The sequence below is a fragment of the Manis javanica genome, chromosome 16 (genome assembly GCF_040802235.1).
Source record: "Manis javanica isolate MJ-LG chromosome 16, MJ_LKY, whole genome shotgun sequence".
NCBI lineage: Eukaryota > Metazoa > Chordata > Mammalia > Pholidota > Manidae > Manis > Manis javanica.
Window position 1 is genome coordinate 46,552,830 of NC_133171.1, and position 22,284 is coordinate 46,575,113.

Here is a 22,284-nt window from a genome sequence, read left to right on the forward strand (position 1 = left end):
ACATATTGCTCAGATTGATGTCAAAGAACTTATCACCTATGTTTCTTCTAGGAGTTGTATGGTTTTAGGTCTTACATTCAAGTCTTTAATACTTTTTGAATTAATTTTTGTATATGGTGTAAGATAGTAGTCCAGTTTCATTATTTTGCATGCAGCTCTCCAGTTTTCCCAGCACCGTTTATTAAAGATATTGTCTTCTCCACATTCTTGCCTCTTTTGTCATAGATTAATTGACCATATGTATATGGTCTTCTGGGCTCTCTATTTTATTCCACTAATCTGTGTCTGTTTTTTTTGTTTTTGTTTTTGTTTTTTGCCAGTACCATTCTATTTTGATTGCTATAGCTTTGTGTTATAGTTTGAAAACAGGGAGTGTGATACCTCCAACTTTGTTCTTCATTCTAAAGATTGTTTTGGCTATTGGCTATTCAGTGTCTTTTGTGTTTCCATATGCATTGTAGGGCTCTTTGTTCTAGTTCTGAAATCAAATCAGCTGGAACTTTGATTTTGGACTTGTAGCTTCTAGAACTATGAGAAAATAAGTTTCTGCTGCTTAAACAGACTCCAAAAAGGGACTATTGCCTTGGTGTAGTTTTTACTCATTTCTTGTGCTTGGGGTTTGTTGTTTCTCGTATTTGTAGGTTTGTAGTTTTCATTAAGTTTGGAAATATTTTGGCAATTATTTTCTCAAAAATTTTTTTGCCCTCTCCTTCTTTTCCTTCAGGGACTCCAATTATCCTGTGTATTAGACTGCTAATTATATTATTATTAACTGTATGTTAGGTTGTTGTCCCTCAACTCACTGATGCTTTGTTCATTTTTTTCTGTCCTTTATTCTCACTGTCTTTCATTAGGGCTAATTTCTGATGCTATGTTTTCAAGTTCATTAATCTTATCTTTTGTAGCATCTAATCAGATATTAATCCATCTGATGTATTTTTTATTGTAGTTTACATCTCTAGAATTTCAATCTGGGTCTTTAAAAAATCTTCCATATTCAAGTTTTCTTCTAATTTCTTAAACATATGAAATAGTTATAATAACTCTTTCAATGTACTTGTCTACTAGTTTTATTACCTGAATAATTTCTGGACCATTTTCAACTGATTTTTCTTCTATCAGTCATATTTTTATGCTCCTTTCCATACTGTAATTTATCATTGGATGCCAAATACTGTGAATTTTACCTTCTTGGGTCCTGTATATTTTTGTATTTCAGTATTCTTGGGCTTTGTTCTAGAATGCAACTAATTTACTTAGAAACAGTTTATTGCTTTCAAGCTTTACTTTTTAAGCTTTATTAGGTGGGACCTGAGCAGCCTGTACTCTAGAGATAATTTTTCCCCACCACTGAGGCAAAACTCTTCAGCATAATTTACCCCCATGCCCCCTGAATTATGAGGTTTTCCACATTGGCTAGAGGGAACAGGCATTATTTCCATTGCTGTGTGGGCTCCAGAGATGGTTCACTTTGCTCCTTTTCCTGCCTCAGCAAGTTTCTTCACACATGTGCTCTTCAGTCCACTGCCAGAGAACCCTCTGAAGATCCCAGCACTCTCTCATTATCCTGTGTGCTGTCTTACAAACTAGCTGTCTTGGCTTCTTACATGGACTCCCCTGTCTGCCTTCTCACCACACGGAGACAACGAGGCTCAGTCTGGGTTCCTCCCACCTGCAGCCTGGAAATCCTGTAGACAACACACTGGAGCTTACCTAACTGTTTTGTTTTTCAAATATAAAGCTTACCTAACTATTTTCAGTTTTTCAGGGTTTGCTGTCCTGATGGCCAATGTTTAAACATCATTTTTTTCATATATTCTGCTGTTTTTCCCCCCTCTGGTTGTTAAACATGGGGGGGTATACAGCAAAGGAAACTATCAACAAAATGAAAAGGGAACCTATGGGATGGATGAAAATATTTACAAATCATATATCTGATGAAGGGTTAATACCTAAACTATATAAAGAACTCATAAAACTCAAAAGAAAAAGCAAAAAAAAAAAAAAATAATGCACTTGAAAAGTGGGCAGAGGATCTGAATAGATGTTTTTCAAAAAAAGTTATACAAGTGGTACATGAAAATGTACGTGCTGCTTAAAGTCCTCTATGGATTCAATGCAGGACTGATCAAGAGTCCAATGGCATTTTTTATGGAAGTAGAAAAAACAATCCTCAAATTTGCATGGAATATTAAAAGATCTCAAATAGCCAAAACAATTTGGAGAAAGAAGAACAAATCAGGGGACATCAAACTATGTTGGTTTTAAGCTATGTTATAAAGCTATAGTAATCAAAACAGTGTGGTACCAGCATAAAAACAGACACATACACCAGTGGAACAGAATTGAGAGCCCAGAAATAAATCCATACACATATAGTTAACTAATATTTGACACAAGAGACATGAATATAAAATGAGAAACTGGTGCTGGGAAAACTGGCTATTCACACATAAAAGAATGAAACTAGACCCCTATCTTACATCACTCACAAAAATTAACTCAAATGGTTACAGATATACATGTAGAATCTGAAGCCATACAACCAGAAGAAAACATACAGAAAAAGCTCCTTGATATGGGTCTTGGTAGTGATTTTTTTTGCATAGTACATCTAAAGCACAGGCAGCAAAATAAAAAATAAGTGGAACTACATCAAACTGAACAGCTTCTACCCAATGAAAGAAACCATCAACAAAATGAAATGATAACCTACAAATGGGGAAAAAATGTTTGCAAACCATATATCTGATAAGGGACCAATTTCCAAAATGTATAAAGAACTCACACAACTTAATAGCACCAAAAGCTACATAATCCAATTTAAAAATGCGCAAAGGACCTGATAGACATTTTTCCAAAGAAGACATACAGATGGCCAACAGGAGCATGAAAAGATGTTCTACATCACCAATCATCAGGGAAACGAAAATCAAAACCAGGTTGAGATATCACCTCAGGCCTGTTAGAATGGCCATCATAAAAAGACAAGAGGTAACAAGTGTTGGCATGGATGAAGAAAAGGTAACGTTTGTGCACTGCTGGTGGGATTGTAAATTGTACAGCCACAATGGAAAACAGTATGAAGTTTCCTCAAAAAATTAAAAATATATCTACCATATAACCTAGCAATTCCATTTCTGGGAATATATGTGAAGGAAACAAAAACAGTGTGTTGCAGAGATCTCTCCACTGACAATGTTCACAGAAGCATTATTTACAGTAGCCAAGACATGAAAACAAGCTAAGTGTCCATTGATGGATGAATGTATAAGGAAATTATGGTATAGATGTATAATAGAATGTTTTTCACCCAAAAAAAGGGAGGAAATCCTGCAATTTGTGACAACATGGATGGACCTGGAGGACTTTATGCCAAATGAAATAAATCAGAAAGAGAAAGACAAATACTATATGAACTCACTTATACGTGGAATCTTAAAAAAAAAACAACTAATAGATGTAGAAAACAGATTAGTGATTACCAGTGGTTACCGGCAAAGAGGATGAAGGTGATCAAAAGGTACAAAACTTCCAGTTATAAGTCCTAGGGATGTAGTGTGCAGCTTGGTGACTATAGGTAACAGTAATGCAAAACAGTGTTTGACAGTTGCTAAGAGAGAACATCTTAAAAGTTCTCATCACAAGAAAAAAAATTATAATTATGTGTGGTGATGGATGTTAACTAGATGTGATCATTTCACAGTGTATATATATATCAAATCATTATGTTATACACCTAAAACTAATACAATGCTATATGTTAATTATATTTAAATTCAGCAGTGAAGCCATGTGGTCCAGGAGTTTTGTTCTTACGTAGTGTGTTGATCATGAATTCAATTTCATAGCTGGTAATTGGTCTGTTCAGATTTTGTTTCTCCCTGGGTCAGCATTGCTAGGCTGTATTTTTCTAGAAAGTTGTCTGTTTCTTCTAGGATATGCAGTTTGTTAGCATATAATTTTTCATAGTATTCTCTAATAATTTTTTTTTCTGTGGCATCAGTAGTGATTTTTCATTTCTTATTTCTGATTTTATTTGTGTAGACTCTTTTTTTCTTGAGAAGTCTGGCAAGGGGTTTATTTATTTTGTTTTCTTGAAGAACCAGGTCCTGCTTTCATTGATTACTTTGTATTGGTTTTTTTTTCTCGAGTTTATTTTTTTCTGCTCTAATCTTTATTATGCTCCACCTTCTTCTGACTTTGGGCCTCAATATTTCTTCTTTTTTAGTTTCATTAAATGTGAGTTTAGGCTGTTCATATGGGATTGTTGTTTTTTCCTGAGGTAGGCCTGTATTGCAATATACTTCCCTCTTAGCACGGCCTTCGCTGCATTCCACAGATTGTGTGTTGTTGAAATATTGTTGTCATTTGTCTCCGTATATTGCTTGTTCCCTGTTTTTATTTGGTCATTGAACCATTGGTTGTTTAGGAGCATGTTGTTAAGTCTCCATGTGTTTGTGGGCTTTTTAGTTTTCTTTGCATAATTTATTTCTTGTTTTGTACCTTTGTGGTCTGAGGAGGTGGCTGGTACAATTTCAATCTTTTTGAATTTACTGAGGCCCTTTTTTTTGCCTAGTATATGATGTATTCTTGACAATGTTCCATGTGCACTTGAGAAGAATGTGTATCCTGCAGTTTTGAGTGTAGAGTTCTGTAGATGTGTGTTAGATGCATGTCGTTCAGTGCCTCTGTGTCCTTACTTATTTTCTGTCTGGTTGATCTGCCATTTGAGTGGTGTGTTGAAGTCTACTAAAATGAATGCATTGCATTCTATTTCCCCCTTTAATTCTGTTAGTATTTGTTTCACATATGTAGGTACTCCTGTGTTGGGTGCATAGATATTTATAATGGTTATATCCTCTTGTTGGACTGACCCCTTTATCATTATGTCATGTCCTTCATCTCTTGTTACTTTCTTTGTTTTGAAGTCTACTTTGTCTGATACAGGTACTGCAATACCTGATTTTTTCTCACTATTGTTTGCATGAAATATCTTTTTCCATCCCTTCACTTTTAGTCTGTGTATGTCTTTGGGTTTGAAGTGAGGCTCTTGTAGGCAGCATATAGATGGGTCTTGCTTTTTTATCCACTCTGTAACTGTGTGTCTTTTAATTGGTGCATTCAGTCCATTTACATTTAGGGTGATTATCGATAGATATGGACTTACTGCCATTGCAGGCTTTGGATTTGTGGTTACCGAAGGTTCAAGGGCAGCAGTACCTGCAGGGCCTGCTGCACGTCCCTAGGGGGCGAGGCGCTGTGGGATGCTGCCCCGGGCTCGCTGGTCTGTGCGAAGTTCCAAGCGGGCAGGTCGGCGAGTTAGAAAACAGGCGAGGGGTGGGGGCGGGACGCGGGGCCAATCAGTGGCCGCGGCGGGCGCCTGTGGGGCCGCACTTTCTCCTCTGTTCCAGGTGGGCGGGGAGGACGCCGGAAGCGGCGTCCCCTCAGCTCCAGCCGGGCTCCTCAGGAGCCGCGGGGCCGCTGAAGGCGGTCTGACGGGCATTTCCGTGCTGACACCTTCACCGCCTCCGCCGCGCCCCTCGAGGCCCGCCACCGCCCGTTAACGGGGCGCTCCGCGAGCGCGTGAGGGCGCCAGGGCGGGGGCAGGCGGCGGCGGCCCCTCAGTGTGGCCCGCGGGGGTCCCTGCCCGGCCCCGAGCGGTGGCGGCGCGGCGGCTGCACCGCGAAGCCCGCGCGGCTCCCGAGAGCCCCGGCCAGGACGCGGGGCTGAGCGGCGGGCGGTTGTGGACACTCCGGATGCTCCCGCTGCACCTGCTCCAGGCGCTGCTTCAAGGTAGGACGGGGCGCGGGCGCGGGCACGGGGGTCCCCTGAGGTGCGGGCCGGTGGTGCGCAGGAGTCCCCTGAGGTGCGGGCCGGTGGTTTACTGGGACGTGGCCGCCAGGCGGGGGGTTCTTTGAGCCTGCTGCTGTTTTGTTCATTTTTTTCTTTGTTGTTATACTTCACAAATGAGGGAAAACATTCGGTACTTGTCTGTCTCTGCCTGGCTTATTTCACTGAGCATCATACCCTCCAGCTCCATGCATGTTGTTGCAAATGATAGGATTTGTTTCTTATGGCTGGATAGTATTACATTCTGTATATGTACCACCTCTTCTTTATTCATTCATCTACTGAAGGAAACTTGGGTTGCTTCCGTATCTCAGCTCTTGTAAATAGTGCTGCAGTAAACATAGGGGTGCACATGTCTTTTTGAATCCGAGAAGTTGTTTGCTTTGGGCAAATTCCTAGGAGTGGAATTCCCGGGTCAAATGGTATTTCTGTTTTTAGTTTTTTGAGGAACCTCCATACTGCTTTCTGCAATGGTTGAACTAGTTGACATCCCCACCAGCAGTGTAGGAGGGTTCCCTTTTCTTCGCATCCTCGCCAGCATTTGTTGTTGCTAGTCTTTTGGATGTTGACCATCCTAACTGGCATGAGGTGATACCTCATTGTGGTTTTAATTTGAATTTCCCTGATAATTAGCGACGTGGAGCATCTTTTCATGTGCTTGCTGACCATCCGAATTTCTTCTTTGGAGAAGTGTCTGTTCAGATACTCTGCCCAATTTTTAACTGGATTATTTCATTTTTGTTTGTTGTGGTGCATGAGCTCTGTATATAATTTGGATGTCAATCCCTTATCAGATCTGTCATTTATGAATATATTCTCGCATACTGTAGGATACCTTTTTGTTATATTGATGGTGTCCTTTGCTGTACAGAAGAAGCTTTTCTGCTTGATATAGTCCCACTTGTTCATTTTTGCTTTTGTTTCCCTTGCCCAGGGAGATATGTTCATGAAGAAGTTGCTCATGTTTATGTCCAAGAGATTTTTGTCTATGTTTTTTTCTAAGAGTATTATAGTTTCATGACTTACATTCAGGTCTTTGATCCATTTCAAGTGTACTTGTGTGTGTGGGGTTAGACAGTGATCCAGTTTCATTCTCTTACATGTAGCTGTCCAGTTTAGCCAACACCAGCTGTTGAAGAGGCTGTCATTCTCCCACTGTTGTATTTGCTGTATTTTCAAAATATATATGGTTTCGGGAGGAGATTTCCGCCGCTCTACTCATGCTGCCTCTTGAGGAAAAAAATGAAGATGTGTGTTTTAATAAGAGAAAGTATAAGGAATGGAAATTAGTTTTGTTGAGGGTAAAAGAAAGTAATTGTTCTAGAGGACAGCTGTTTATTTAAAGAGAAAGCACTCTAAATGTAAAAAAAAACTGTAGAAACTTTGTGGAAGAATTAGAAAACCTTTTTGATTTTTCAACATTAAGAGCAGACTAACAGTTTAAGAGCAGACTAACAGTTAACCTGTTAATATTAAAACAGATAAACAGTTTCAACATTAACAGCAAATTAGAATTTTGTTTTCAGTGAAAAGAACAAGTTTTCTCAAACTGTTAGTCTGGTCTTAATGTTGAAAAATTGCAGAAAATTTTCTAATTATTTTATCAAAGCTGTTTCTCATGCTTTAAGTCTCAATGAATTGTCCGAGTATTTAAGAAAATGAAATCTTAATATTAAAAGGACTAAAAGCTAGACTTTGCTAACAGCTGTGTAACCTTCTGTATCTGCCTTTGAAGTATTTTGTTGTCATTCTAGTTAAATGGATAAGTCTTGCTTCATGGCAACCTATAATCTTATTTAAGCAAGTGCCAAAGAAACTTTCTTCTGACAACTTCCCAAAATCAAATTCAAAAAGGTGCTTTTACCTCTAGTTAATTCTGATACTTTCTAGCGGGGCCCTGGAACACATCAGAGGAATTTTTTCTCCTCATCGTGGAAAATATTTGGCAAATTTGTCTTATATATCTGATATATATTTACCTGGAAAGCACTGTCAAAAGGAATGATGCTAAACTTTGTTACTGAATGTTTTGTGTTACAGAAATATCCAAATTTTCTTATGTCAACTGTCTTATAGTAAGCTCTCATCAGCTCTTTCACCATTGTCATTTGTAGGTCTTTTGTCATTTATAGTAACTGTTTTATTACTCCTAAACTAGTAACAAACTAGATTTCAGAAAGGTATTGGTTACATAGGATTAAATAAACTAAGGAAAATGATCTTGTGACTTTTTGTTTCAAATGTTGCTGATATGGTGTTTTAAGCTTTTTCTCTTAAACTGACAACAATTTAGTAAATGACATCTTTATAGGCAGAATTGGAACATTTATCTTTCTACCTAATCCCTCCAGAATTTAAAAACTCTCAGTGACTGTTTTCATATTTCATGGCAGTATGTTTATTTGCATAAGTTCATTAAGAATCTGCTTTCCTTGTAAGAGGGCCAATTAAAAACACAGGTTATATTACCAAGGCTTTGACTGGAATGACATACCTGAGAGACACGTGCATAAACTCAGATATGAACAGCTTTAAGGAACTAAGGTTGACTTTATAGAGCCAACAAAGCCCCTTCGAAGAACTGGCCTGGTACCTTGCTTACAGGGTTCCCAGCAGCCTTACCAGGTGAGTAAGGAAGGTCACTTCCTGGCAAGTTCAAAAAACCTCAAGATGTCTTGGGGACCTCGGGAAGAGAAGAACTCACCCAAATCTACAGGTACTGAAGGCAAAACCTGAAGGCAAGTCTGGCTTGGCTTTCTGACCGCGAGAGGCCTTTAAATGTCCAATCTGAAATTCCTTATAAAAAGTTCCTTCAAAGCACATTTAAAGGATCCTGTGTAATCAAGTGGTCTTCTTGCTGCACTTACGCAAATAGTCAAGCGAAGTGTTAATTATTTTCTTAATCTAGTTACTTCTAATAAAAATGAGGGTGATTTTAGAGAAAAGTATTGTTTCAATAATGCAGTCTTATCTGTACTAAATCCTAATACTAGTCATTGAGACGTAGACTAGATCCGGAATTCTAGTTTCCCCAAAATATCTAGCTGTGATTCTCCAGATGTTTTAGTTTTCTCCCATCATTTCAATTAAAGTTTTACTATTTCTAGTTCTCATATTCAGCCATGCATTCTTAATCTTGTCAAGTTGCTCCAAAAAAGAAAATCCAACTCCTGATGTTGCTACTTAACCTAATAACACAATTTGTTCTATCTTGCCTAGAAGCCATAAAACTGCAAATAGTAATAGAAATGGAACCCGGAATAGAAACGCCAGTCTTCCGAGGCCCTCTCAACTGACCATTTATGGACACCTAACTGCACCCCTTACTGCGCCCCCTCTCAGCATGAAGCAACCAGAGCAGTCATGGCCTCTTTTCCCTAGCAGCAGCTAGGGTCGCTATCTGTAGAGGGGGGAATGAGAGAGGGATCGTGAGCTTAGACAGAATAAGGTGAGGGCCTCCGGAAAAGGCAAGGCAGGATATTTGCAGTCAGAGCAATTGTAATAACTACATGCAAGGAAACCCCCTACCAAAACCCTGTGTTAAACATTAAGCTCTAGAGTCATTCTTCAGTGAGATCAGTTAAAGCTCAAAAGGCCAGGAGAAACTTGGCCTGGAATGTTTGAGTGTTCCGCAAATAAAGAAGGGTAGCTCAGCATAATCCATGACTTCACTGTAAACAACCCTAGCAAACAGACACAACCCAGCCCACTTTAGGGGTCGGGCAGGTGGTACAAGTCCACACCCTAAGCCCTATCTTCACATTATCAAATTATATGTGGCATGGGATGCATCCTTCCTACTCTAATGGATTATCCCGGAAATAGTCATAAAAGATTTCTCCAAGCTCTGCCGTCTGATTGTGACGACAACTTGAAACTTTTAGGTCCCACCTCTGTTGCAGTTGCAGCGGCATTCATCCTGCCAGTTCCTGGACTAGTCGGTGGAATGCAAAAAGAGACATCTAAGCTGGTTGTGCATATAGTAAGATAACAAATTTGACTGCTTCTATATTGTCCGAACTCAATCAAGAGCCAGGAGAAGTGCAAGTTGCTTCAGAATCGTGCTGTTAAAAGAACATATGTTATGTGAACAGTTTCCAGGAATGTGTTGTTTTAATTTGTCTGATTTTTCTCAAACTATTCAAAATCAATTAGACAATATTCATCATATTATTAATAAGTTTTCACAGATGCCTGGGTTACCTAACTGGTTTTCTTGGTTTCATTGGATATGGCCGGTAATTGTAGGTCTGCATTTGTTATATATCTGTATTCCTGTTCTGTTAATGTGTGTACATAATTTAGTTAGTAATTTGTGAAAACCTATACATGCTTATGTTACTCTACCAGAAGTTATGTCAAAGAAATAATCTCAAATTTTCTTCCTTTGCTGCTTCTATAGCTTTTCTTTTTCCTTCCTAAATACAGCCCTTTACTAGAATTCATGCCTCATATTTAAAATTATCATGTATCATAATCCTTCCAGCTGGTCAGGATACCTCAAGACAAGTGCTGGGCATAGGACCCATGGGGCATAAATCTAGAAAGAAGTAAAAAGCTAACTTTTTTAAAGAATATTGCTTCTCTCACCAACTTTACATCTCCCTGTATGGCCCCGGAAGATGGCTGGTTAGCCAGAGACGGGTAAGATTCCTCAAGGGAGGGACAACCTAAGACAGGCACAGTCGCAGAGGGGCCATCAGGTGAGAAATTGGGGGTCAACAGAGGTGAGGCTTAGAACCTCACCCCCCTCCTTTTTGAGAGAAATCTTCTGCACCCATGGCTGTTTTGTTGCCCTTGTCTAACTAGGATCAGTACCTAGTCTGTAGGCACCTGACCACCAACACTTGCCTTCCTACTGCACTAAACTCTACTTACCATCTTTATTTTACATCACAAGATTTAAAAGATAGATGATCTTTTGTGAAAAGGTAAACTGTTAAAAAACTTTCTATTAGAAACTGTCATCTTTATTATGTCTACCTACTACTTAAACATTTTATTAAAAAATAAGGGGGAGATGTAGAATTAATATAGAAATCAAGTATAGAAATCAAATGTATAATCATATATGACTTGATTATTTTTCCTGTAATTCCTGATATGTGATCAAGAACAGAACAAACAAGACCAAAATAGTTTCTGTAACCTAATTGCCCTTGCTATTGTTTCAATACCATGTAAGACATCACACCGCAAGAGACTGGAGACTGCGGAGGATTAAGTTTGGAGTTAGTTAATGATTGTGTATTAAGTCCCCCACACAGAATTCTATTGTTGTTAACATTTATTTGCTCAGTAAATACGAAGGGTGCCCTCTCAGCACCACTCTTGCGCTGTTAAGTCTCGAGTCCCCTGGCTGGTCCTTTCAGATCTTCGGTCATCGTGTCTCCTCTCTTACCTGCAGGTCAGAAGCAGGGAGGGACTGACACTTTTTCCTACATTGATTGAGATGGTCGTGTGTTTATTTTCCTTCATTTTGTTGATGTGCCATATTACATTGATCGATTTCCATATGTTCAGCCATACTTGCATTCCTGAATAAATCCCACTTGTTCATGGTATATAACCCTTAAATATACTGTTGAATTCTGTATACTAGTATTTTTTGAGGCTTTTGCATCAGTGTTCATAAGAGATATTGGTGTGTAGTTTTTTTGTAGTGTTTTTGTCTAGCTTTGGTATTAATGTTGTGCTGGCCTCAGAGAATGAGTTAGGAAGAGTTGCTTCTTCTTTACTTTTTTTTGGAAAAATTTGAGAGGGTTTAGTATTAGCTTTTATTTAAATGTTGGGTAGCATTTACCAGTGAAGCAGTCAGATCTAGAACTTTTATTTGTTAGGAGACTTTTATTGAGATATAGCTGACATATAGCATTGTATTAGTTTTAGATGTATAACATAATGATGATATATATATATGTATATAGTATGTAGAAATATATACATGCACATTTTTTTACTGTACACATAATATAATTTACTATATAGTATCTCTCTTTTTCTCTATATATAAATCACTTTAATAAGTTAATTAACATCTGTGACCACACATAGTTACAATTTTTTTTGATGATGAGAATTTTTTGTTATCTTTAATCTACACTACCATGAAGATTATTATGTTTACTAGGCTCTCCCCTATACCAGGTCCCCCCTATAAACCACTTTACAGTCACTGTCCATCAGCATAGCAAAATGTTGCAGAATCACTACTTGTCCTCTCCATGCCGCACAGCCCTCCCCTTTCTCCCTCCCCCCCATGCATGCTAATCTTAATACCCCCTTTCTTCTCCCCCCCCTTATCCCTCCCTACCCACCCATCCTCCCAAGTCCCTTTCCCTTTGGAACCTGTTAGTCCATTTTTGGGTTCTGTAATTCTGCTGCTGTTTTGTTCCTTCAGTTTTTCCTTTGTTCTTATACTCCACAGATGAGTGAAATCATTTGGCACTTCTCCCTCTCCGCCTGGCTCACCCCACCGAGCACAACACCCTCCAGCTCCATCCATGCTGCTGCAAATGGTAGGATTTGCCCTCTTCTTATGGCTGAGTAGTATTCCATTGTGTATATTTACCACATCTTCTTTATCCATTCATGTACCAATGGACATTTAGGTTGCTTCCAATTCTTGGCTATTGTAAATAGTGCTGCGATAAACATAGGGGTGCATCTGTCTTTCTCAGACTTGATTGCTGCGTTCTTAGGGTAAATTCCTAGGAGTGGAATTCCTGGGTCAAATGGTAGGTCTGTTTTGAGCATTTTGATGAACCTCCGTACTGCTTTCCACAGTGGTTGAACTAATTTACATTCCCACCAGCAGTGTAGGAGGGTTCCCCTTTCTCCACAGCCTCGCCAACATTTGTTGTTTGTCTTTTGGATGGCAGCCATCCTTACTGGTGTGAGGTGATATCTCATTGTAGTTTTAATTTGCATTTCTCTGATAATTAGCGATGTGGAGCATCTTTTCATGTGTCTGTTGGCCATCTGTATTTCTTTTTTGGAGAACTGTCTGTTCAGTTCCTCTGCCCATTTTTTAATTGGATTATTTGTTTTTTGTTTGTTGAGGCGTGTGAGCTCTTTATATATTTTGGACGTCAAGCCTTTATCGGATCTGTCATTTACAAATATATTCTCCCATACTGTAGGGTTCCTTTTTGTTCTATTGATGGTGTCTTTTGCTGTACAGAAGCTTTTCAGCTTAATATAGTCCCACTTGTTCATTTTTGCTGTTGTTTTCCTTGCCCGGGGAGATATGTTCAAGAAGAGGTCACTCATGTTTATGTCTAAGAGGTTTTTGCCTATGTTTTTTTCTAAGAGTTTTATGGTTTCATGACTTACATTCAGGTCTTTGATCCATTTTGAATTTACTTTTGTGTATGGGGTTAGACAATGGTCCAGTTTCATTCTCCTACATGTAGCTGTCCAGTTTTGCCAGCACCATCTGTTGAAGAGACTGTCATTTCGCCATTGTATGTCCATGGCTCCTTTATCATATATTAATTGACCATATATGTGAGGGTTAATGTCTGGAGTCTCTAATCTGTTCCACTGGTCTGTGGCTCTGTTCTTGTGCCAGTACCAAATTGTCTTGATTACTATGGCTTTGTAGTAGAGCTTGAAGTTGGGGAGTGAGATCCCCCCTACTTTATTCTTCTTTCTCAGGATTGCTTTGGCTATTCGGGGTCTTTGGTGTTTCCATATAAATTTTTGAATTATTTGTTCCAGTTCATTGAAGAATGTTGCTGGTAATTTGATAGGGATTGCATCAAATCTGTATATTGCATTGGGTAGGATGGCCACTTTAATGATATTAATTCTTCCTAGCCAAGAGCATGGGATGAGTTTCCATTTGTTAGTGTCCCCTTTAATTTCTCTTAAGAGTGACTTGTAGTTTTCAGGGTATAGGTCTTTCACTTCTTTGGTTAGGTTTATTCCTAGGTATTTTATTCTTTTTGATGCTATTGTGAATGGAATTGTTTTCCTGATTTCTCTTTCTATTGTTTCATTGTTAGTGTATAGGAAAGCTACAGATTTCTGTGTGTTAATTTTGTATCCTGCAACTTTGCTGTATTCCGATATCAGTTCTAGTAGTTTTGGAGCGGAGTCTTTAGGGTTTTTTATGTACAATATCATATCATCTGCAAATAGTGACAGTTTAACTTCTTCTTTACCAATCTGGATTCCTTGTATTTCTTTGTTTTGTCTGATTACCATGGCTAGGACCTCTAGTACTATGTTAAATAACAGTGGGGAGAGCGGGCATCCCTGTCTAGTTCCCGATCTCAGAGGAAAAGCTTTCAGCTTCTCACTGTTCAGTATAATGTTGGCTGTGGGTTTATCATATATGGCCTTTATCATGTTGAGGTACTTGCCCTCTATTCCCATTTTGCTGAGAGTTTTTATCATGAATGGATGTTGAATTTTGTCAAATGCTTTTTCAGCATCTATGGAGATGATCATGTGGTTTTTGTCTTTCTTTTTGTTGATGTGGTGGATGATGTTGATGGATTTTCGAATGTTGTACCATCCTTGCATCCCTGGGATGAATCCCACTTGGTCATGGTGTATGATCCTTTTGATATGCTGTTGAATTCTGTTTGCTAATATTTTGTTGAGTATTTTTGCATCTACATTCATCAGGGATATTGGTCTGTAATTTTCTTTTTTGGTGGGGTCTTTGCCTGGTTTTGGTATTAGGGTGATGTTGGCTTCATAGAATGAGTTTGGGAGTATTCCCTCCTCTTCTATTTTTTGGAAAACTTTAAGGAGAATGGGTATTATATCTTCTCTGTGTGTCTGATAGAATTCTGAGGTAAATCCGTCCGGCCTAGGGGTTTTGTTCTTGGGTAGTTTTTTGATTACCGCTTCAATTTCTTTGCTCGTAATTGGTTTGTTTAACTTTTGTGTTTCTTCCTTGGTCAGTCTTGGGAGGTTGTACTTTTCTAGGAAGTTGTCCATTTCTTCTAGGTTTTCCAGCTTGTTGGCATATAGGTTTTCATAGTAGTCTTTAATAATTCTTTGTATTTCTGTGGAGTCTGTCGTGATTTTTCCATTCTCATTTCTGATTCTGTTGATTTGTGTTGATTCTCTTTTTCTCTTAATAAGTTTGGCTAGAGGCTTATCTATTTTGTTTATTTTCTCAAAGAACCAGCTCTTGGTTTCGTTGATTTTTGCTATTGTTTTATTCTTCTCAATTTTGTTTATTTCTTCTCTGATCTTTATTATGTCCCTCCTTCTGCTGACTTTAGGCCTCATTTGTTCTTCTTTTTCCAGTTTCGATAATTGTGATGTTAGACTATTCATTTGGGATTGTTCTTCCTTCTTCAAGTGTGTCTGGATCGCTATATACTTTCCTCTTAAGACTGCTTTCGCTGTGTTCCACAGAAGTTGGGGCTTTGTGTTGTTGTTGTCATTTGTTTCTATATATTCCTTGATCTCATTTTGATTTGTTCGTTGATCCATTGATTATTTGGAAGCATGTTGTTAAGCCTCCATGTGTTTGTGAGCCTTTTTGTTTTCTTTGTAGAATTTATTTCTAGTTTTATACCTTTGTGGTCTGAAAAATTGGTTGGTAGAATTTCAATGTTTTCGAATTTACTGAGGCTCTTTTTGTGGGCTAGTATGTGGTCTTTTCTGGAGAATGTTCCATGTGCACTTGAGAAGAATGTATATCCTGTTACTTTTGGATGTAGAGTTCTATAGGTGTCTATTAAGTCCATCTGTTCTACTGTGTTGTTCAGTGCCTCTGTGTCCTTACTTATTTTCTGCCCAGTGGATCTCTCCTTTGGGGTGAGTGGTGTGTTGAATTCTCCTAAAATGAATGCATTGCAGTCTATTTCCCTCTTTAGTTCTGTTAGTATTTGTTTCACATATGTTGATGCTCCTGTATTGGGTGCATATATATTTATAATGGTTATATCCTCTTGTTGGACTGAGCCCTTTATCATTATGTAGTGTCCTTCTTTATCTCTTGTTACTTTCTTTGATTTGAAGTCTACTTTGTCTGATATTAGTACTGCAACCCCTGCTTTCTTCTCACTGTTGTTTGCCTGAAATATGTTTTTCCATCCCTTGACTTTTAGTCTGTGCATGTCTTTGGGTTTGAGGTGAGTTTCTTATAAGCAGCATATAGATGGGTCTTGCTTTTTTATCCATTCTATTACTCTGTGTCTTTTGATTGGTGCATTCAGTCCATTTACATTTAGGGTAACTATTGAGAGATATGTACTCATTACCACTGCAGGCTTTAAATTCGTGGTTACCAAAGGTTCAAGGTTAGCCTCTTTGGTATCTTACTGCCTAACTTAGCTCGCTTATTGAGCTGTTATATATACACTGTCTGGAGATTCTTTTCTTCTCTCCCTTCTTATTCCTCCTCCTCCATTCTTCATATGTTGTGTGTTTTGTTCTGTGCTCTTTTTAGGAGTGCTCACACCTAGAGCAGTCCCTGTAAGATGCCCTGTAGAGGTGGTTTGTGGGAAGCAAATACCCTCAGCTTTTGCTTGTCTGGGAAGTGTTTAATCCCACCATCATATTTAAATGATAGTCATGCTGGATACAGTATACTTGGTTCAAGGCCCTTCTGTTTCATTGTAGTAAATATATCATGCCATTCTCTTCTGTCCTGTAGGGTTTCTGTCGAGAAGTCTGATGATAGCCTGATGGGTTTTCCTTTATAGGTGACCTTTTTCTCTCTAGCTGCCTTTAAAACTCTTTCCTTGTCCTTGATCCTTGCCATTTTAGTTATTATGTGTCTTGGTGTTGTCCTCCTTGGATCCTTTCTGTTGGGGGTTCTGTGTATTTCCGTGGTCTGTTCGATTATTTCCTCCCCCAGTTTGGGGATGTTTTCAGCAATTATTTCTTTAAAGACACTTTCTATCCCTTTTCCTCTCTGTTCTTCTTCTGGTACCCCTATAATATGGATATTGTTCCTTTTGGATTGGTCACATAGTTCTCTTAGTATTGTTTTGTTCCTGGAGATCCTTTTATCTCTCTCTATGTCAGCTTCTATACGTTCCTGTTCTCTGGTTTCTATTCCTTCAATGGCCTCTTGCATCTTATCCATTCTGCTTATAAATCCTTCCAGGGTTTGTTTCACTTCTGTAATCTCCTTCCTGACATCTGTGATCTCCCTCCGGACTTCTTCCCATTGCTCTTGCATTTTTCTCTGCATCTCCGTCAGCATGTTCATGATTTTTATTTTGAATTCTTTTTCAGGAAGACTGGTTAGGTCTGTCTCCTTCTCAGGTGTTGACTCTGTGATCTTTGTCTGCCTGTAGTTTTGCCTTTTCATGGTGATAGAGATAGTTTGCAGAGCTGGTACGAGTGACGGCTGGAAGAGCTTTCCTTCTTGTTGGTTTGTGGCCTTCCTCTCCTGGGAGAATAGCGACCTCTAATGGCTTGTGCTGGGCAGCTGTGCACAGACAGGGCTTCTGCTTCCTGCCCGGCTGCTATGGAGTTTATCTCCACTTTTGCTGTGCGTGTGGCCTGGCTCTGGCTGCTGCTCCAAAATGGTGGAGTTGCATTGGAGGCAGAGCGACTGGGAGGCTATTTCTCTCCGTAAGGGGCCTCCGTGCTCCCTGCTGCCCAGGGGGTTAGAGTGCCCAGAGATCCCCAGATTCCCTGCCTCTGGACTAAGTGTCCTGCCCTGCCCCTTTAAGACTTCCAAAAAGCACTCTCCAAACCAAAACAAAAACAGCAACAAAAAAAATTAAATAAATAATTTAAAAAAGAAAAAAGAAAAAAAAATGCTTGATTTTCTTTGTCCTCAGGCGCTGGTCTCAGGCACCTGCTCACCAGTCTTGCTGCCCTGTTTCCCTAGTATTGGGGTCCCTGTCCCTTTAAGACTTCCAAAAAGCACTTGCAAAAAAAAAAAAAAAAAATGGCCGCTCCCATTTCTTTGTTTTCTGGCGTCGGCCTCAGGCACCCGCTCACCGGTCTTGCCACCCTGTTTCCCTAGTATCCAGGAGCCCACGCATGCACTGTGTCTGCACTCTGGTCTGGATGGCTGGGGCTGGGTGTTCAGCAGTCCTGGGCTCCCTCTCCCTCCCTGCTGACTCCTCTCCTCCCGCTGGGAGCTGGGGTAAGGGGCCTTGGGTCCCTCCAGGCCGGGGCTTGTATCTTACCCCCTTCACGAGGCGCTGGGTTCTCGCAGGTGTGGATGTGGTCTGGATGTTGTCCTGTGTCCTCTGGTCTCTATTTTAGGAAGAGTTGTCTTTGTTATATTTTCATAGATATATGTGGTTTTGGGAGGAGATTTCTGCTGCTCTACTCACAGTGCCATCTTGGCTCCGCCTCTGTGATGATGAGAATTTTTAAGATTTACTTTCTTTGTGACTTTCAAATATATAATACAATATTGTTAACTATAGTCACTATGCTGTACATTACCCCCCAGGACTTATTTATAAATAGCTGGAAATTTATACCTTTTGCCCACCTTCACCCATTTCACCACTCCCTCCATCCTTGTCTCTGGTAACCACTAACCTGTTCTCTGTATCTATGAATTCTACTTTTTGTTTTTTGTTTTGATTCCACATAAAAGTATGCTGGTTCACAAGCTCTTTGGAATCTTCTTCTCAGGTATAATCTGAAAATGGTCCCATACTTGGAGGGCAGGGAAAGACCTACAAAGGATGCAGGCCATTCCAGAATGATAGGTAGCAAAGTTAATAAGCAAAGGAATTTACAGATGAGACTTGTCTTGGGCAGCCACAAAATGAGTAGATCTCCATACCCACCCACCAAATCTTAAAGTTTACATAGAAGCTGTAACTGGGTTCGGTCATGTATACAGTCTAGATGGTATCAAACCCACATCACTATCTCAAGGTTATAGCCTCAGGCAGCTTCTAGGGGCAGAGAAGGCAGGCAGAACCCACATTTTAAGGACAGGGCAGGGGTGAGGAGCCTCCAGTTGCCTGGGTCACAGGTCAATTGGTGGTCATGTCTTCTTGATTTCCTTCTACCCTCCATCCCTTGTGATTGGCTCTTATAATCTCATATGCTCCCTCCCCTCCCCTGCCCCTTGCATTGTGCCCTGAGTGGTCAACAAGGGGTTTCACCAGCACAGAGGGGGCTCCTTTGACAGCTGTCTGGCTGCATTGGAGACATATGCTGCAGCAACAGCACGGGTGTGTGCAAGAAAAAAACAGATTAGGACAATGACTCCCAAAAGCAACTACAATTTTTTCTACCAGGAGCCCCATAATCCAAACTACTGATCTATTAAATCCCTTAGGCTGGGTGTTGGATCACTTAGGTCATTCAACTGTGTCCTCAGTAAATGTCCTTAATAAAGATGATAAAGTAGACTCATCAGGTATAAATACATAACATTCTGCTTGGATAATGGCACAGGTGTCTCCTTGGGAAGCCCTAATAATATGCAAATCCATCCCATTTTGGAGGACAGCTTATCTCTTAGGGACACATCAGTGTTCAATAAGGACAGGCTTTCTTGGCCCTCCCTTAAGGCTTGTTGAATAAATTTCATAAGAGCTTTTATATATGCTGTAACATCCTCCAGGCCAATGTGTGGGGCAAAGAGGCCAAATGATCATACATACCAGTGAAAGATAGATTGTGCTCATCTAGCTTAAAAGAGAGGGACTTGGGCAGCTGTGGTTACACTGGGGTTGATTCTCCCCTATGCCCAGGGAAAACCCAGGGTACAGCAGCCGAACCACCTGGGTGGAGGCCACGGGCAAATATCTGTGCCACATAACCATGGGTCCCGTTTGGGGCTACCTAGTATATATCTGGGCAGTGCAATCAGTCAGCCTCAAACCAGTTGCCATCGCTTAATGTGGCAGAATGACTGCCTAGGTTCAGCGATATCCATCCCAGATTCTTGGTACAGTTGTGCTGGTTTTGTTTAGCGTGATTTTTTAACTTTTCAATACCCAACATAAGGGTGACCTGGAGCTCAAATGTCCATAACCTGGGGTAAGCCACATAAACTCATCCCACATCTGGGCATAGCCACCAATACTCCTGATGGTGATATTTTAGGACCCTTGTGTTCAGTGAGTTGATGGGCTGTGTCTGCAGTTTAAGTGACAGGAAGGGTATCCATGCCGAGTGTTACCGATAGTGTGTGTACCCCAGGCCATGTTTCTGGATCAGTATTGGTGATGTCATGTGATTTAGGAGTACTAGTGCTAGGTTGTTCCTTCTTATTTATTTATTTGTTTGTTTGTTTGTTTGTTTGTTTTTTGGTATCATTAATATACACTTACATGAACAACATTGTGGTTACTAGATTCCCCCCATTATCAAGTCCCCACCACATACCCCATTACAGTCACTGTCCATCAGCATAGGAAGATGCTATAGAGTCACTGCTCATCTTCTCTGTGCTATACTGCCTTCCCTGAGCCCCGCCACCCCACTTTATGTGTGCTGATTGTAATGCCCTTTATTCCCCTTTCTCCCTCCCTTCCCACCCATCCTCCCCAGTCCCTTTCCCTTTGGTAACTGTTAGTCCATTCTTGGGTTCTGTGAGTCTGCTGCTGTTTTGTTCCTTCAGGTTTTTCTTTGTTCTTATACTCCAAAGATGAGTGAAATCATTTGATACTTGTCTTTCTCTGCCTGGCTTATTTCACTGAGCATAATACCCTCTAACTCCATCCATGTTGTTGCAAATGGTAGGATTTGTTACCTGCCACTTGAGTATCAGACCCTTAGGTACCATCCCAGGTTGCTGTGGGACTTGGTGTAAGTCCCTTTTATTTTTTTATTTTATATATACACTGTTATGAAGGTTTCACATGAAAAACAGTGTGGTTACTCCATTCACCCATATTATCAAGCCCTACAAAGAGATAAAAAAAGATCTCTTTTTGAATCTTAGAACTTGTTTTCGTTGGGTAAATTCCTAGGAGTGGGATTCCTGGGTCAAATGGTATTTCAATTTTTAGTTTTTTGAGGAACCTCCACCTACTGCTTTCCACAATGGCCGAACCAGCTTACATTCCCACCATCAGTGTAGGAGTTCCCCTTTCTCCACATCCTTGCCAGCATTTCTTGTTCTTAGTCTTTTCTATAGTGGCCATCCTAAATGGTGTGAGGTGATACCTCATTGTGGTTTTAATTTACATTTCCCTGAAAATTAGTGATGTGGAGCATCTTTTCATGTGCCTGTTGGCCATATCTGAATTTCTTCTTTGGAGAAGTGTCTGTTCAGATCCTCTGCCCATTTTTTAATTGGGTTATTTGCTTTTTGGTTGATGAGGCGTGTGAGTTCTTCATATATTTTGGATGTTAACCCTTGTCAGATAGGTCATTTACAAATATATTCTCCCATACTGTAGGATGACTTTTTGTTCTGCTGATGGTATCCTTTGCTGTACAGAATTTTTTTAGCTTGATGTAGTCCCATTTGTTCATTTTTGCTTCTGTTTCCCTTGGTGTTAAGTCCCTTTTAGAGCATCCAGTGCACTCCTGCTGGGCTCTGATGACTTCTTCAAAGGTTAAAGTCCAGGCCCTGCTGAAGGGCTACAGCCCACATTGTCTTTTGCCCCGGATGCAATAAACATTTTTGTAACCATTGGGTCACATCAGAGTCAAGCTTTCCTTCTAGCCAACATACCTGGGCCAATTAATCTGCTTCGTCAACTCATGGGGATGCCAGCAGCAAATGACGTCTGTTCTTCTTTGGAATTTTGACCAGAATTCGATAAGTTGGTGAGTCCATTCAAGCTACTTCCAGGGACCCCAGCCATAACTGTCTTTGGTCACATGGACATCCATCTCACAGGGTCTTGACAGGTCTATCACACTCAAGGCCTAGAAGGCTTTGACTGCCCATTTTGCAGTGGTGAAAGAAAATGCACATGTCTCATCCTAGTCCCACCTGATGCCCTTTCATACCACGTGGTATAAGGGCTTCATCATTTGTGCCAAGTACAGGATAAACAGTCTCCAGTAGCCTAAAAGACCCAAAAATTCTTGCAGTAGTGTGACAGTTGTGGGGGTATGAAAAGCCTGAACTTTATCTATAATCACTGCTTCTGGGATAACTTAAGTCTTACCTGACCAGACAACACCCAAGAATTTGACTGACAAACCAGGTCCCTGAAACTTGGGTGCTGTTCACAGCCCATCCTTTCTCCTTTACGTGTTGCAGCAGTCTAGGTGCTGCACAATGTTTGTTGCATGCAGGACTTCTGGTAAAAAAAATAAACAATAAGCATGATATCATCAATATAATGGTACACCTGCACCACTGGCAGGTTCTCCCGTGCTGCAAATCCTGGGCTCCAAATCCATGACAGACAGTGGGACTGTGGAGGTGCTCTCATGGAAGGACAATGACAGCCCACTGCCATCCTTCCCATGTGAAGGAAAACTGTTCCTGACTGTCCTGTGCTGTGTTTATGAAGAAGAAAGCATTAGCAAGAGGATACTGTCCACCTCTATGTCCCTAAG

The 22,284-nt window shown here is 40.2% G+C and overlaps 1 protein-coding gene across 9 annotated transcripts in view; it reads left to right on the forward strand.

Annotated features, from left to right (window-relative positions):
* Positions 1–5,425: 5,425 nt before the first annotated feature.
* Positions 5,426–22,284, forward strand: part of LOC108387514 (anthrax toxin receptor-like) — a 66,320-nt gene continuing 49,461 nt past the window's right edge. For 6 of the 9 annotated variants that reach the window (XR_012126033.1, XR_012126025.1, XR_012126024.1 and 3 more), the window contains exons 1-2: positions 5,426–5,796; positions 12,281–12,371. The gene's annotated coding sequence lies outside the window, so the exon portion shown is untranslated. Of the gene's footprint in view, positions 5,797–12,280; positions 12,372–17,166 lie in introns of those variants that run through there. The other 3 variants (XR_012126026.1, XR_012126031.1, XR_012126029.1) reach the window with 2 other exon arrangements.